Source organism: Sinohyriopsis cumingii, unplaced genomic scaffold (assembly GCF_028554795.1).
Source record: "Sinohyriopsis cumingii isolate HCF-2022 unplaced genomic scaffold, ASM2855479v2 utg000349l, whole genome shotgun sequence".
Taxonomy (NCBI): Eukaryota; Metazoa; Mollusca; class Bivalvia; order Unionida; family Unionidae; genus Sinohyriopsis; species Sinohyriopsis cumingii.
In genome coordinates this window covers 409,825-426,476 of record NW_028315889.1, presented here as the reverse complement: position 1 = coordinate 426,476, position 16,652 = coordinate 409,825, and the positions used below count along the sequence as shown (strand labels likewise).

The following is a 16,652-nucleotide window of genomic DNA, read 5'->3' as shown; positions in this document are numbered from 1 at the left end:
AGGTTTTGGGAGGCCTGACAAACTTGTCAGATTTTATCAAACAGGGAAATTGAGGAAAACGTATGCTCGTCAGGTATCAAATTTGAAAACTTGCTGAAAGACCATGAAACATTATTTTGCACCAAGATCCAGGAAACGTTTCCCACGCTCTGGGGTCAAAAGAGGAAGATTAGATATCACGTGGGACACATATTTAATGTATTTAAATGCGATGAACGGAAGCATCATTTCTAGAAATATCTTTGAAATCGAGAGCGAATAACGGAAAATATTACATAGTTAGAGGTAGTCATGGTAACATGTAAGTATAGCAGTGATTAACTGGGTCAATTCACATAAACAGGTAACATTCTGACGAATATCACGTACTAATATGGAGGGAATACTGTTCTAGATATTATCACATTGAAAATGAACAGGTACTCCTACCTTCCAGAGTTCTAATATTGTAAATATTTGATCTTCTTATGACCTTTTGACTCAATGAGTTCACGGTCTCTTTAACTTGACCCAGTATGGCGTCGGAGTGTCGGAGTATCTTTAAATTATAATGTGTACACAAATTTTGATTTAAAAGCTTTATTAACATCAGTTTATATCCTCACATGGTAACCATATGCACTGGACATAATGTTTTTCAAAATAAGAATTTACACAGAACATTTGTAAGTAATACTTTTCTTAACAAATCGAAAAAATATCGTAATTTCTGCCCTCTTTGTAAACATTCTGTTCTTTCATCGCGTATTTTATGGTACAAAAGCAGAATCAATATTTACTAGATTTGTAGACTGGATAAAGAAAGAGTGTTATCATATCCACAACGTTTATCTATCAAAGAAAATTTCTGCTCAGTATAATAGATAAAAGAAAAACCGAAGATGTGACCAATTTATTTTATGATGAAGTTTTAATTATACATTTATAATCGGAGATTTAACCTACTTTAGGTCAGACAGGTTTTGTGCATAAACAAACTGCACATGGAAAAACTTTGATACAAAATGGCAACCTTTCAACTGATCTTTATTTAGCATTCCATCCATTGCGAGACACGTGGTTATATGTCGGAGATATTAGTAGATAAATAGTTCTGTCTATAGCCTAGTTCGGTAACTGCATCTTAAAAGTATGTCCCTTGACGTGCTCTCCATTGCCGACTATAAGAAAAGTATAAACCGCCACTTCCAGAGAGCAATTTCCAACAATGGCTAGGATGCTTATTGAACAGGGAGGTAACTCATTTGATCGAACTGGCTAATGTAGAGCGATGTTAACCCTGGATCGGTACACCTGTTAAACTGTTTGTATATAGATAGAACTCTCATATATTATACTAGCCACTCATATTGTCCCGGCAATGGCTGATCCAGGTAGGTTTCCCTGTACTAATTAATATGCCTACATATCTGTAAATACAAGTGTGTCCACAGGTGTATGTATGCATGCATGCCTGCATGCCTGCATGCACGCATGTATGTATGTATGTATGTATGTATGTACAAACGTAATAGTGCATTCACAGATGGAAGGATAGATGATAAAAAACCATTCAGTAGAAATGTTGGATTATGAAAATACCACCATGTAATATAAGGTTAAACAACTACTCTCTCTCTCTCTCTCAAAAAACATTAAGTGCATTTATTCTAGTTATGCTTTAAGCAGGTAACTCAGGCTCGTAAAAACTACTAAATTGGTGACGGTGAACCCAAGGCCCCCATCCGTGGCACCGTTAAAACGTCGGAGGTAATACCCCCTCAACCCCAACCCTCCGTCAACGAATATTTTTATTCTTATAGAATATATTTAGCGAGTATTCCTATTGGAAAAGATAGAATTCGTTTCAGGTCTATATTGTAGTCTCATTTTTAGCATATTTACTGATTGTACTTTAATGTACGTTTTTTAAAATATATTTTTAGAAACACGGATTTCTTTCAGTTTTTAAGTATTAATTGCGTCTGCGCATAATACGTAACAAAGATGTAACATTTTGCACTTGGTGAGTTTGAAATAGATATGTTTCGCTTGAGATCATTTTGTACACGTATACCACTGTGTGCATTTTATACGTATATTATAGCACACTCCCTTTATCTAATGACTGAGATTGTGAAATTCAAATGAGCGATATGCCCATACAGTGATGTAAAAGCCAAGCCCGAAGAGCTCTTGTTAGATATGCGAAGTGAAACAAAAATTTATTGATGCCTTTTTTAGCTGTATGACAGGTATCATGTGGTGTACTTTAGCATGACAGTTGAGTCTTATATTTCATTTTTATTTGTCTAGATGTCGGGAATATTTTTGCACTTTATACAGTTTAACTTGTCTTTATACAATCCACTGCATATCAAAGTAACTAAGAAGAACTTGAAAGTTGTAATCAAGTTTTATTTTATGTTTATAAAGTCAGTTGTTTTAAACGCATACATACATACATAGGCAGGATAAAGTATTCAAGAATTTGTTACTATATATTTTTTTAATGAAAAGACCAACGTCTGTCATGTAGAGATATAAGTCAGGCAAGGTAATCAGCGCCTGTTATGTATATATATAAATCCAGTTGACTTGGTAGTCTACGTTTGTTATGTAGAGCTATAAATGAAGATAACTTGGTAGTCAACGTCTGTTATGTGGAGATATAAATGCTAATGACTTGGTAGTCAACTCTCTTTTTTCAATTCGTTTTCAAAGTCAGAAAAAAAAAATGCTGATAAAGCATGCAGTCTCCGCTACAAAATATCGCGCTCTCTCAGACTTTTATTTTTAAACATGATACCACGAGGATTTTTATTGTTGTTGTTGAAGGGTTTAACGCCATTTATTCAGCACAACATAGGCTATGGATGGCGACCAGTATTAATGGTGGAAGAAGAACCCGGGAAAACCCCGAGAAAAACCACCGACTCACGAGAAGCTACTGGCAAGCTTTCTCACATACCCACATTGGCCGAATCCTAGACTCGAACCCACGCAGACAGATGCTACCAAGAGGAAAAAACTCCAGGGATTGTGCGTTGGGGTCTTAACTTGAATGCATTTGTTTTATTTTTCTGAAAATTAAAAGATTAGACAACTGGAAATTCTGAGGGCGAGAATCGGAGAGTGTCAGCTTTGTAAAATGCTTCCCGTGTTAAACTGACATAAGATTGTATGTTTTCATGTGAGCATTTCATATATTGTATTATTTCATTCCTTATCTCAAAACCACAAAGGTACTGACAGATGATCATTGATTTGGAATAACGACAGAACAACTCTCTCTCTCTCTCTCTCTGTGAATTAACGTTGAATGATGACGTTAACAAAATAAATCAAATTTAAATATAAGTCACATCACATTACATTGCCAAACCAAAGCATTACTTTATAATGGTCTTCTTACATAACCTCTGAATCAAAAATCTAAATAATTACAACTTGCTAAAAGTTAAAATTATGCAACTTTACTTGCTTTTAGAGAGACCATTGCCTGAGTGTAACTTTATATATTAGTATGTTAAGTAAGATACATTAATTAAAAAACAATAATGTTTAACGGCTTTTATAGTTTTTGATGCGGTATATTAAAGAAAGGATCTTTATGTTCTTTTGCACATACAAAATATAGCCTTACATAGAAAAATAAATAGAGAGATATACAGGATGAATGACGTATAGGTAGCTAGATAAATGAAATGGAACATGATTTAAAGTGATGGGATTTAGTGATTTATATATAGTTTTCAAAATATTAAGATGAAATTAAAATATTTTTCGGGACATTTGAATGACTTGTTAATTTATTTATTTCTCAATTTTATTCACTTTGTATCCCGATGCATCGTTTGTAATAAAATACATTTATTATGACAATGCATATTGATAACATCTATACTGTGGAGAATATCTATATATTATCGATAAACCGCTACACCTTCATATATGATTTCATCATAATTATTGGCGACTCAGTCTCGAGAGACCATGCGAATAGCGCCCTTGGGGTGTTGTCTGTCTCTGGGGTGTTGGCATCGTCTGCTGTGTCTGTGCAGGCCTATACGTGAGTGACAGTCCCTATTGCAGTTGGTGCAGACATACTGGGAAGTCTGAGTTACTGTGGTTGCTGCCGCGTTCTTCTTTCTCTCTATATCTATATATTCTCTCTATATCTATATATTATCGATAAACAACTACACCTTTATATATGATTTACAGTGACAAAATTACAGTAAAGCAAATTATTTACTTCTCTGTTTATTTGATTGTTTTCGTTATATCAACAGATGAAATAAGTTAAGTGAAAAGGAAACAAGAGTTAATTGCCCCTGGATTATGAGCCTTATACTCCACCTAGTGAGGGACTTTCCGCAAAGAACTGCATGCAAATAGCACACAGTTAAGTCACCAAGTATGATAATCATAATACATTGCTGAGTAAGGGCACAAATGAGGGCTCAAACAAATTTGAATAGACACTCCTTGATGAAACGGATCTTTCATGTGCGTAACATGACTTTAAGATGCGATAGATCAAGAAAAACTGAACATCCTGTATGTCGTCCAAAATTCTAGCGGTAAATTCCCCAAAACAAAGAAGAAAAAAAACCCCATCCCAGTGGCATGATATAGCATAGCCTATAAAGGGAGAAGACTCTCTTCAGCAAGATAAAGAAGTTATCGAAGTCTCGCTCTATGAGTGTCAGTTACTACTGTACTTTGCAGTCATTTGAAGTCCCTTACAATTCTATACATTGTCTAAGAATCGAATCTGTTCGAAAGGCTTATTAAATCCTTCCCTCATATAGTTGCAGCGTATTCCAGCAAGGTACAGTTTAACACTGAAGATTCTAAGCATAAATTGTAATAACCGTTCGATCGAACTGTCATAATCTACAGGTAATTCAGGTAAATTTCCAGGAGGTACAAACACTCCATCTATCACAGGTATAAACTGCAAGAAATATTGACGGGTAGTATTATAGAGAATGTCTGTCCAATGGCTGATTGAGGCATTGCGTGACTGATCAATGTCATTTCTAAAATTATCGTCAGTTCCGACGGTTGGAGATTGATTGGTCAATTCATTGATTGATTGTGGATTTAAAGGCTGTAAGCGCTATGATAAAAATGGTAATAATCATTAGGGTTTATTACCAACCAGCGATAAAACTATGATATGTTGAAAGTATATGAAGGTTCCCTATCAATAGGTATGTACATGATGTGTATAAAGAATAATTAAAAAATAAATGTTTTGGAGTAAATAATATAATATTAACGGAAATGTTGATATGATACTAAATTATATTTCGTATGAATTAATTCTAATTTCTTGCTATTTACCCGCAAGTTAATACAGTTCCATGCTTCTGGTAATCATATTGCGTTTTTCTTTTAATAAAATAAAATAAAATATATTTGAAGCAGATAAGGACTATAAATACCATTTCGATCACACAGGTTGAACGGATATACAAAACGTAACTCCTAGTATGACTATGGTCGATAATCTAACTAGCTCTAATGCAGTTTTAGAATCTGGTTTTCTGCGGGAAAGAGTTTTCTTGTGAGCAAACGTTTGGAATACAGAATATGAACTCCCAAACAGCACACTTACGTCATCTGAAACAAAAGATTAATATACGAGTTAGAGTTTATATTGAAATGTCCACGTTTAAGGTTGTGCTTCACTATAAATACTGAAATATCTGGTATGATGATCTTTAACTTCTTTTAAAGCTATTCCTGTGGAAGCCGGGTATCATTGGACTTATACGTGTCTCTACTCCTCTAGATACTATGGACAGACATAATGTGATTATTAATAATCCACGTTGCTATGTGCCCTAAACTGGCTATCCATTCAATCCAGAATCAAACACAAAATTTGTTCTCTGTGCTACGTTTCATTGTCGGACTCTAGTCCAACCTACCTATCCGACCGCACCCATGTATACACACCAGCAAGATACTTACGTTCCTCTTCTGACAATCGTTTACTCATTATTCCCACTATTATTGGTGAGTTTCGGTTCATCCCATGATGCACGAGCAAAGTGTTTACGATGGGGAAATCGATATACCTTGAGCGTACAGGTAGTAGTGTATGGCTACATGGCCTGTGTATAAATTAACTAATTGTAGAGCTAATCATCAAATTAAGAAGAGTATTGTCCGCAGTCTACTTTAATGACTTGCAGAACAGACTAGTTCTACGGTAAAAAGAAAAGCTATGAAAAAGCTAAAATGATTACAACAACAACAAAAGTAGGAAAAAAGCTAGTGGAGAGAAAGATGGATCCGTACTTTGTACTGATAGAGCCGCAATTCGGAGAGGCACCTACCCAAAAGGTAGACGAAATTCTGGTTTGTGAGAGTGCTTATGCAAGCCCCATATTTAAAAACAAGGTAAACAAATAATGGAAGAAACAGGAATGTTGCAGAATACCTCAGAATTCCCTATCCAAACTAAAGAGGGAGGAACTGAGAATGAACTCAACACTAAAACATACACGATTGATAATAACTCGACACCAAAAACACAAAAGAGGAAAAGAACAGCTTCCACTCCGACAGCACAAAATGAATATAATTCATTGACTTTATCAGAAAGCACCGGTCTCCAGATCAAAAAATTGGTAGAAATAACTGAAGCAAGATCTGAAGGAACAAAAGAAATAGTAGAAACAAGACGCACTGTGTCCCTAACAAAGATGACAAGAAACGCATAATAAATTTAGAGGAATACAGAACAAAGAAACCAAATACCAATTAAAATGGATTACTATTCTATAAACGTGATTATTATAATTTTTAATATATTTTTAACCTAAAAGGAACCCCCACCATAAACAATAAATAACCACTGACATAGCCAAGATAGAGGGATTAAACCTAAAAATCATGACTATGAATATCAATGGTTTATGTAAGAAACTTAACAAAATTACGGAACAAAAAATGTATGATATAATCTTATTATAGGAGACACATGTTATATATATATATATATATATATATATATATATATATATATATATATATATATATATATATATATATATATATATATATATATATATAGATAGATAGGTACTATCATTACTAACATTAATACAAATATTAATATTTTTGGAATTAAAATACTTAATTTGAAAGGGGAATTTTAAACTATGCTACATGCTGACGATTGCGCAATCTTCACCAGAACCGAATTCTCTTTTAAGCATTTACAATATGAATTCACACAATTCGGAAAAGCCAATGGGGCAGCAATTAATCATGATAAGACAGAAATATTACTGACGGGTAACTGGAGAAGAAATCACACTGGTTAACCTCCGAACGTAATTAAAAAGCATGTAAGAGCATTAGGAATATTATATGGGAGGAACGCAACTCATCTCAACTACCGCGAGCTACTAACCAAGATAGAATTGCAGGTTGAAATTTGGTCACAAACAACACTCAATCTCATGGAACGTATTCAGGTTGCTAGAACCTACATGTATAGTCAACTCAACCATATTATGAATACAGTGCACCTAACTGAAGCAATGAAGAAGGACATAGAGGGGAAGATTATAGATTTTATATAGAATAATAAAATGCATTATTTAAATTAATAATTGTGCCGAGTTGACCATTCTTTTTTAAAAAAAATAATATACTTACAAAGTTACTGGAACCACTGAGATGTGGTAAAAGAATAACAGATTTAATATATACGCACAGAGACAATAGTGAGATTTGGATTGGAGATACAAACATGTATAACATAGTAAATGATACAATATTCAAAGAGAACCACGAGACAGAGCAACGGCAACCAAATTTAAACTGGGAGAATAGATGGAATAAATGAGCAGATATATGATCGACCTCCATACAAAGTAGGATGTTCCTGTACCTGCATGACAAAAGGGTGACTGGAGAGGTGGCCTTCAACAGGCACCTAATAAGAACCATACCACACTGCAGCGGTAACAACCATACAGATTTTAAAAAATTCTATTATTTTAAGATGTATCCAAACTTCTACAGACGGGTGTAGAATCGTGAATAAGATTATAAATAAATACGGGGGAGCGGAATCTAAACAATTACTATATACAAATTACATCATTGATAAGAAAATATAACCCGAACTAACACACTTTACTAACGAAATTATGAAAACCTTTAGAAATGATACGTAGATGTTATAATTAATTTAATGTTTTTAAAATATGATATACAAACAGAAGTAGTGAATGGGGGCACCCTACCGACAATGGGAATTACCATTAAAAACACCCCTGGGGCACTCTACCGACAATGGAAATTTAACATGGCGAAAAATCGTGGGGCACTCTACCGACAAGGGGATTTAACATGGGAATAAATCGTGGGTCACTCTACCGACAAGGGGAATTTAACATGGGGAATAGAGTTTGGGCTTGTTTAGGGACAAGGGGAATTTAACATGGGATTTTTTTAAATTTAAAAAAATTTTTTTTTAAAAAAAGGGTAGGCAATTCAAAGACTATCTCTTTTCGAGAAATATGGCTGGCCCTGAAAAGGGCCTTTGGGTTTTCTTCTTCTTCTTCTAATTTCTTCTTTTTCTCCACCAAGTTCTTATTTTATCTCCTACACTCTTTTTCTTCTTTTTTTCTCCTCCTCTTGTTTCTTCTCTTCCTCTTCTTTCTTCTCTTCCTCCTCCTCTTCTTTCTTCCTCTTCTCATTTTCTTCTTCTTTTTCAATTTTTTCGTTCCATTTTGTGACGATCGTCGATAAATACCTATGTATCTATAATCAGCTGAAATTCCTATGAAATCCCACTATCTATTTATAGCTCCAACTTGTGGGTTTTTCCTTTGGAAAATCCCACTATCTTTTTATAGCCTCAGCTTGAGTGACGTTCCTGTTTATCAATTCTAGTATATATGTATAGCTACAAAATGTGGAAATCCCCAAGTCGATATTTATAGTCTCGAAATTTCCAGCGTCAGTGACGTCACTGTACTGAACACTAGGGATAAAATATCAACAGTGTTGCAAGTGGCTGACCTGAATACGCGCTACTGTAGGTAGGTAGGTAGAGTGTATCTGATAGGGATAAAGTGAGTTTTATACGGACAAACAGAGACCAATAGACACACACACAACGTACGCGCGCAGACACACACACACACACACAAACACACAAACACACACACACACACAACGTACGCGCGCCGACATACTCACACACACACACACATACTCACACACACACACACACACAACGTACGCGCGCAGACATACTCACACACACACATAAACACACACACTATAAAATAGATAAAATTAGTAACTACTTACAATATCAACTTCTGTGACGATCGTCGATAAATACCTATGTATCTATAATCAGCTGAAATTCCTATGAAATCCCACTATATATTTATAGCTCCAACTTGTGGGTTTTTCCTTTGGAAAATCCCACTATCTTTTTATAGCCTCAGCTTGAGTGACGTTCCTGTTTATGAATTCTAGTATATATGTATAGCTACAAAATGTGGAAATCCCCAAGTCGATATTTATAGTCTCGAAATTTCCAGCGTCAGTGACGTCACTGTACTGAACACTAGGGATAAAATATCAACGGTGTTGCAAGTGGCTGACCTGAATACGCGCTACTGCAGGTAAGTAGGTAGAGTGTATCTGATAGGGATAAAGTGAGTTTTATACGGACAAACAGAGACCAATAGACACACACAACGTACGCGCGCTGACACACACACACAAACACACACACAAACACACACACACACACACAACGTACGCGCGCCGACATACTCACACACACACACATACTCTCTCTCTCACACACACACACACACACACACACACAGAAACACACAACGTACGCGCGCAGACATACTCACACACACACACACACATAAACACACACACACTATAAAATAGATAAAATTAGTAACTACTTACAATATCAACTTCTGTGACGATCGTCGATAAATACCTATGTATCTATAATCAGCTGAAATTCCTATGAAATCCCACTATCTATTTATAGCTCCAACTTGTGGGTTTTTCCTTTGGAAAATCCCACTATCTTTTTATAGCCTCAGCTTGAGTGACGTTCCTGTTTATCAATTCTAGTATATATGTATAGCTACAAAATGTGGAAATCCCCAAGTCGATATTTATAGTCTCGAAATTTCCAGCGTCAGTGACGTCACTGTACTGAACACTAGGGATAAAATATCAACGGTGTTGCAAGTGGCTGACCTGAATACGCGCTACTGCAGGTAGGTAGGTAGAGTGTATCTGATAGGGATAAAGTGAGTTTTATACGGACAAACAGAGACCAATACACACACCCACACAACGTACGCGCGCAGACACACACACACACACACACGCACACACACACATACACACACACACACATACAGAGGGAAGAGGAAAAAACAAACCCCAAATATACTATCAACACAGAAGGGAGATGATACAAACCCCAAATAAACTATCCACACAAACGTACGCGAACGCATACAAACCCAAAATATACTATCAACACAGAAGGGAGATGATACAAACCCCAAATAAACTATCCACACAAACGTACGCGAACGCATACAAACCCCAAATATATATCAACACAGATTGAAGAAGTAAAAGTTTTTTGAAAGCACCTAAGCCCTCACCTGCAATGACCAACTCTGCCAAACACCTACACCCCACCCCACCCCCCACTCCCAACACTACAAAACCCATTTAACCCGTTATTTTATGGCATCAGTGTGTGATTTAGGAAACATCAAGACACAAAATAATGGAGGAATAGACTGACTATTGTTTACCGACTTGCATGCCTAAAGAGCGTGCGTGAAGGAAAACATCCTTCCATTTCAATTCTAACTAAAACATGATCCAGAGGGATAGAGATAGGTGAAAGGGCACAATTTCATAAAGTGTGAGTAGAAAACAAAACACGCCATCCTTATTATACAATGTCAAGACCAAGAGACACGTACGTGTTCTTTCTGGTCTATTCTCTTTTAGAAGGTAGTATGAAATTTCACATCAGGGCCAACGCATCGGCTCACATTGTCAATTTTTCCATTTCCATGTCTTTACTGGCACAAGTTCTTCATCATCTTCAATTTCTTCTTCTGAATCCCTCTTCTCTGTTTCGTTTTGTTTTTGTTTCTTCTCTTTTCTCGTAGGGCACTCTGAATTCCAGTGTCCTTTCTCCTGACAACGATATTAGGTATCTTGACTTTTGTCTCTCTTTCTTAGACGAAGCAGGTATTCTGGAGACAAATACCCATTTACCTTTGCAGATATAGCAAACTTCATTAGCACTTACACACTTTCGTATGACTCTCATCAAATCAACGATCAAAAGAGTAAGTTTTGTTGCCACTTTCGCATGTGAATTATGCTTTCGTATGACTTTTAGCAAATATTTGACCAGCAGGTCGATCTGTGCTGACTCTTCCATCTTCTTGATCGTTTGAGAGCGGAATGAATACTCTGACGCTAAGACACTCTCCTTATATACAGGGACATGCTGCGTATGAAACCTAGTCAAATGTAATTTTGCAATAAGATGAAACGATTTCATTGAGGAAGTAAAAAGCAATGATGTACCGTATCGCCTCACACAAAACCTGAAGTGTTAGTTCAAATCCGTGTCAGCGATTTCGAAGACGACATAACTGAGCTTTAATCAATGCTCTCCAATTATGCCACAAAACCACGAGTCCTGATTCACGCCAAAAGAAATTTCGTTCGGTCCATAAAAAATAGTATCATATCTGAGAAACGCAAAAAGGAACTTCCAGAAAACTGAGAAAGACGGCTTACACCTACAACGTAAATGTATGAGTTCAAGTAGTGCGTAAAACTTAGTCAAATTAAATTTTTATAGTCAAGACGAAACGATCTCTTTTCGAACAAGAAAGCAGACACCAAGCGACAATGGCAATCCGTGTCACACAACACTTTTCAAAATGTATATTATCAGAGGTTTGTTCTAGCGATCTGCACGGTTAAATTAAATGTTGATGTATTTTGCAATAAGACGGACACAATTTCCATGGGATCGCCCATGGTACGAATGTTCGTGCATTAGTTTAATTTTTAAAAATATTTTTTTTATATAAATCGCCTATAGGATAGACCCAGTAAAGCATGGCCATTCTCGTCACTGTCTGAATAGCTACTCAAGTCAATTCGAAGCGAACGCGGTAAGAAAATAAGTATAGCCAATGAAATGGCTTACAACGGGTGATGCATTGTTTTGTTCTAGGACTGTGTGGCATAATAATCCCTATGTTCTTACGTTGTTACCATTACAGTGCAGACAGACTGAAATGTGAACTTACAAGCCCTCTTTGTGTGTGTTGTACCATTTCCTCTTACCACATCAAAATACTGAGCGTCACAGTATTGGTTCGCGTTTTCAAACTGACCATTTTTTTTATATCTCACTTAAACATTTCGACATAAACACTCACACTCACATCGGTAGAGTCAGAACAGACGTGTTACAGTATTGAGGGGCATGTTATCTTTTCGTTTTCAAACTAATAAATTTGGGGCTTGTATGAAGTAAAGAACCGAAAGTACAGTGAAACTCAAGGATGATGACCCAATCTGTCTGTCTATTGATGCGTGTATTTACTTAAGAAGAAATATGACCTCTAAAACACAAAGAGATACGGCAAGCATGATTAGATCAAACACAACGATGTTTTCCTTCACGCCCGTGTAATTTAGAGTTTCAATCGTCTTTGAAGACAAACTTGGTCTCCTTTTGTAGGGCTTGAAATAATAAAAGAAACTGAAAAATCTTAAGCACTTTGCTATAGATAATTTCATCAACAGACTAAACAACATAAATACCGTTACAACAATAGAAAGCCTTAAATCTTCTATCAAAAAGAAATGCATGAAAAAAATTAAAGATTAACGATAACTAACCAATGAAACCGAATTTAACAAAGGCAATGACATGTGAACAAATGCCTCTCACTTTGGAAAGGTAGGCGAATGTACTCTGTCATGCACCATCAACTTGAAAAAAATTATAAACAGAGAGAAACCTGAATTCAAAATTCAGTTGTTTCTTTTTCTTCAAAATTGTTTCGTTTCTTTTTTCTTTTTTTTGGAACAAATCTAAGCACTAATATAGAGTGGAAAAGGGAAAATGCACATACAAGCTTTGATATTTCTGAAAAAATGAGGGGATATTCCTAACGTTCATAACCACCTATATATGCTTGGACTTGTCTGTGACTTATCCACAAAACAAGATGTACATATTTCTGGTCAAGCTGCAAGTGTGTGCGTGTTTTTGAAAATGGTAAAAATGGGATATACAATTTTCTCGTGACACTTATAAAGTGAAGAGTCTGTGCAAGTGTCAAAAGCCGAGGTCATATAAGTTTTGTATTTTGTACGGCTTGTAAAGATTTCCACTTTAGAAAATGTGAAGTATCACAAGTTATTATCACAAACAGAAGTGGAACATAGGGGCTTGCAAGAAAGAAAATAACCCAGACAGTTGGTGTCATCAAGAGTGCTAGAGACGGTACCCGAACTTGCTTGCTTGCTTACTTGAATTAAAGTGATTTTCGCTCTAATGGAGCATGTATCACGGGTTTAATAACGCACCGCGTGATTTTTAATTACTCCTGGGGAAGGAAAGAGAGCCTCATCCCCCCAGGCTTTTATGTACTCACAGACTACTTTTAAATTTAGCCAATCAGGTGTAGGACTAACTAGTCCTTAACAACCTGACTGAAAGGCTTTAAACATGAGTGGGAATTGTCTCACCACACACTCATTTTTCTGTCCGAGTGTGGTAAAGGAGGAAAAAGGTGCTCAGCAAGACAGCCATGGATGTTAAGTACTCACCAAAACGCTAGCCCGTACTTATTTCAAATCAAGTCGTGTCACCAAAAAAGACGACGTGTACGACATCAAAGGCATTGTCAAACGCAGAATACCTCAGTGCTAACTGGCTAGGTCTGCATTTCTTGCTCCCGCTGCTGTTGCGTATATTTCTTCCCTCCACACCGAGTTCTGGGCCTAATTCTTTAAATTTCGTTGTACCCGAACTTACATTATCCATATTATCACCAACAAAAAAAAAACAAAAAAAAAACAAAAAAAAAACGCACAGACCTAAAAGAAACACTCACTCACTTTTTACAGAACATTACTATTTTTAAAATTTTGATAAGCGACGGAAACGAACAACTTAGAGTCACACTTTCTAACCAAGATAAAGAAATCATGTGCTGATAGACTCACTTCTGTATTTTTTCTTCTAACTGACTAACATATCATAGGCAATGGAATGTTATTTCTTTTCGAGAGTATGGGGTAGCCCTAAAAATTTTTTGGGGAACTTGAAGCGATCGCCATAGCCATAGCTTCAAGTTCCCCAAAAAATTTTTAGGGCTACCCCATACTCTCGAAAAGAAATAACATTCCATTGCCTATGATATGTTAGTCAGTTAGAAGAAAAAATACAGAAGTGAGTCTATCAGCACATGATTTCTTTATCTTGGTTAGAAAGTGTGACTCTAAGTTGTTCGTTTCCGTCGCTTATCAAAATTTTAAAAATAGTAATGTTCTGTAAAAAGTGAGTGAGTGTTTCTTTTAGGTCTGTGCGTTTTTTTTTGTTTTTTTTTTGTTTTTTTTTTGTTGGTGATAATATGGATAATGTAAGTTCGGGTACAACGAAATTTAAAGAATTAGGCCCAGAACTCGGTGTGGAGGGAAGAAATATACGCAACAGCAGCGGGAGCAAGAAATGCAGACCTAGCCAGTTAGCACTGAGGTATTCTGCGTTTGACAATGCCTTTGATGTCGTACACGTCGTCTTTTTTGGTGACACGACTTGATTTGAAATAAGTACGGGCTAGCGTTTTGGTGAGTACTTAACATCCATGGCTGTCTTGCTGAGCACCTTTTTCCTCCTTTACCACACTCGGACAGAAAAATGAGTGTGTGGTGAGACAATTCCCACTCATGTTTAAAGCCTTTCAGTCAGGTTGTTAAGGACTAGTTAGTCCTACACCTGATTGGCTAAATTTAAAAGTAGTCTGTGAGTACATAAAAGCCTGGGGGGATGAGGCTCTCTTTCCTTCCCCAGGAGTAATTAAAAATCACGCGGTGCGTTATTAAACCCGTGATACATGCTCCATTAGAGCGAAAATCACTTTAATTCAAGTAAGCAAGCAAGCAAGTTCGGGTACCGTCTCTAGCACTCTTGATGACACCAACTGTCTGGGTTATTTTCTTTCTTGCAAGCCCCTATGTTCCACTTCTGTTTGTGATAATAACTTGTGATACTTCACATTTTCTAAAGTGGAAATCTTTACAAGCCGTACAAAATACAAAACTTATATGACCTCGGCTTTTGACACTTGCACAGACTCTTCACTTTATAAGTGTCACGAGAAAATTGTATATCCCATTTTTACCATTTTCAAAAACACGCACACACTTGCAGCTTGACCAGAAATATGTACATCTTGTTTTGTGGATAAGTCACAGACAAGTCCAAGCATATATAGGTGGTTATGAACGTTAGGAATATCCCCTCATTTTTTCAGAAATATCAAAGCTTGTATGTGCATTTTCCCTTTTCCACTCTATATTAGTGCTTAGATTTGTTCCAAAAAAAAGAAAAAAGAAACGAAACAATTTTGAAGAAAAAGAAACAACTGAATTTTGAATTCAGGTTTCTCTCTGTTTATAATTTTTTTCAAGTTGATGGTGCATGACAGAGTACATTCGCCTACCTTTCCAAAGTGAGAGGCATTTGTTCACATGTCATTGCCTTTGTTAAATTCGGTTTCATTGGTTAGTTATCGTTAATCTTTAATTTTTTTCATGCATTTCTTTTTGATAGAAGATTTAAGGCTTTCTATTGTTGTAACGGTATTTATGTTGTTTAGTCTGTTGATGAAATTATCTATAGCAAAGTGCTTAAGATTTTTCAGTTTCTTTTATTATTTCAAGCCCTACAAAAGGAGACCAAGTTTGTCTTCAAAGACGATTGAAACTCTAAATTACACGGGCGTGAAGGAAAACATCGTTGTGTTTGATCTAATCATGCTTGCCGTATCTCTTTGTGTTTTAGAGGTCATATTTCTTCTTAAGTAAATACACGCATCAATAGACAGACAGATTGGGTCATCATCCTTGAGTTTCACTGTACTTTCGGTTCTTTACTTCATACAAGCCCCAAATTTATTAGTTTGAAAACGAAAAGATAACATGCCCCTCAATACTGTAACACGTCTGTTCTGACTCTACCGATGTGAGTGTGAGTGTTTATGTCGAAATGTTTAAGTGAGATATAAAAAAAATGGTCAGTTTGAAAACGCGAACCAATACTGTGACGCTCAGTATTTTGATGTGGTAAGAGGAAATGGTACAACACACACAAAGAGGGCTTGTAAGTTCACATTTCAGTCTGTCTGCACTGTAATGGTAACAACGTAAGAACATAGGGATTATTATGCCACACAGTCCTAGAACAAAACAATGCATCACCCGTTGTAAGCCATTTCATTGGCTATACTTATTTTCTTACCGCGTTCGCTTCGAATTGACTTGAGTAGCTATTCAGACAGTGACGAGAATGGCCA

The 16,652-nt window shown here is 36.2% G+C and overlaps 1 protein-coding gene across 1 annotated transcript in view; it reads right to left on the bottom strand.

Annotated features, from left to right (window-relative positions):
* Positions 1–877: 877 nt before the first annotated feature.
* Positions 878–16,652, bottom strand: part of LOC149774298 (E-selectin-like) — a 57,475-nt gene continuing 41,700 nt past the window's right edge. The window contains exon 9 of the mRNA XM_089945392.1: positions 878–5,613. The gene's annotated coding sequence lies outside the window, so the exon portion shown is untranslated. The remainder of the gene's footprint in view (positions 5,614–16,652) is intronic.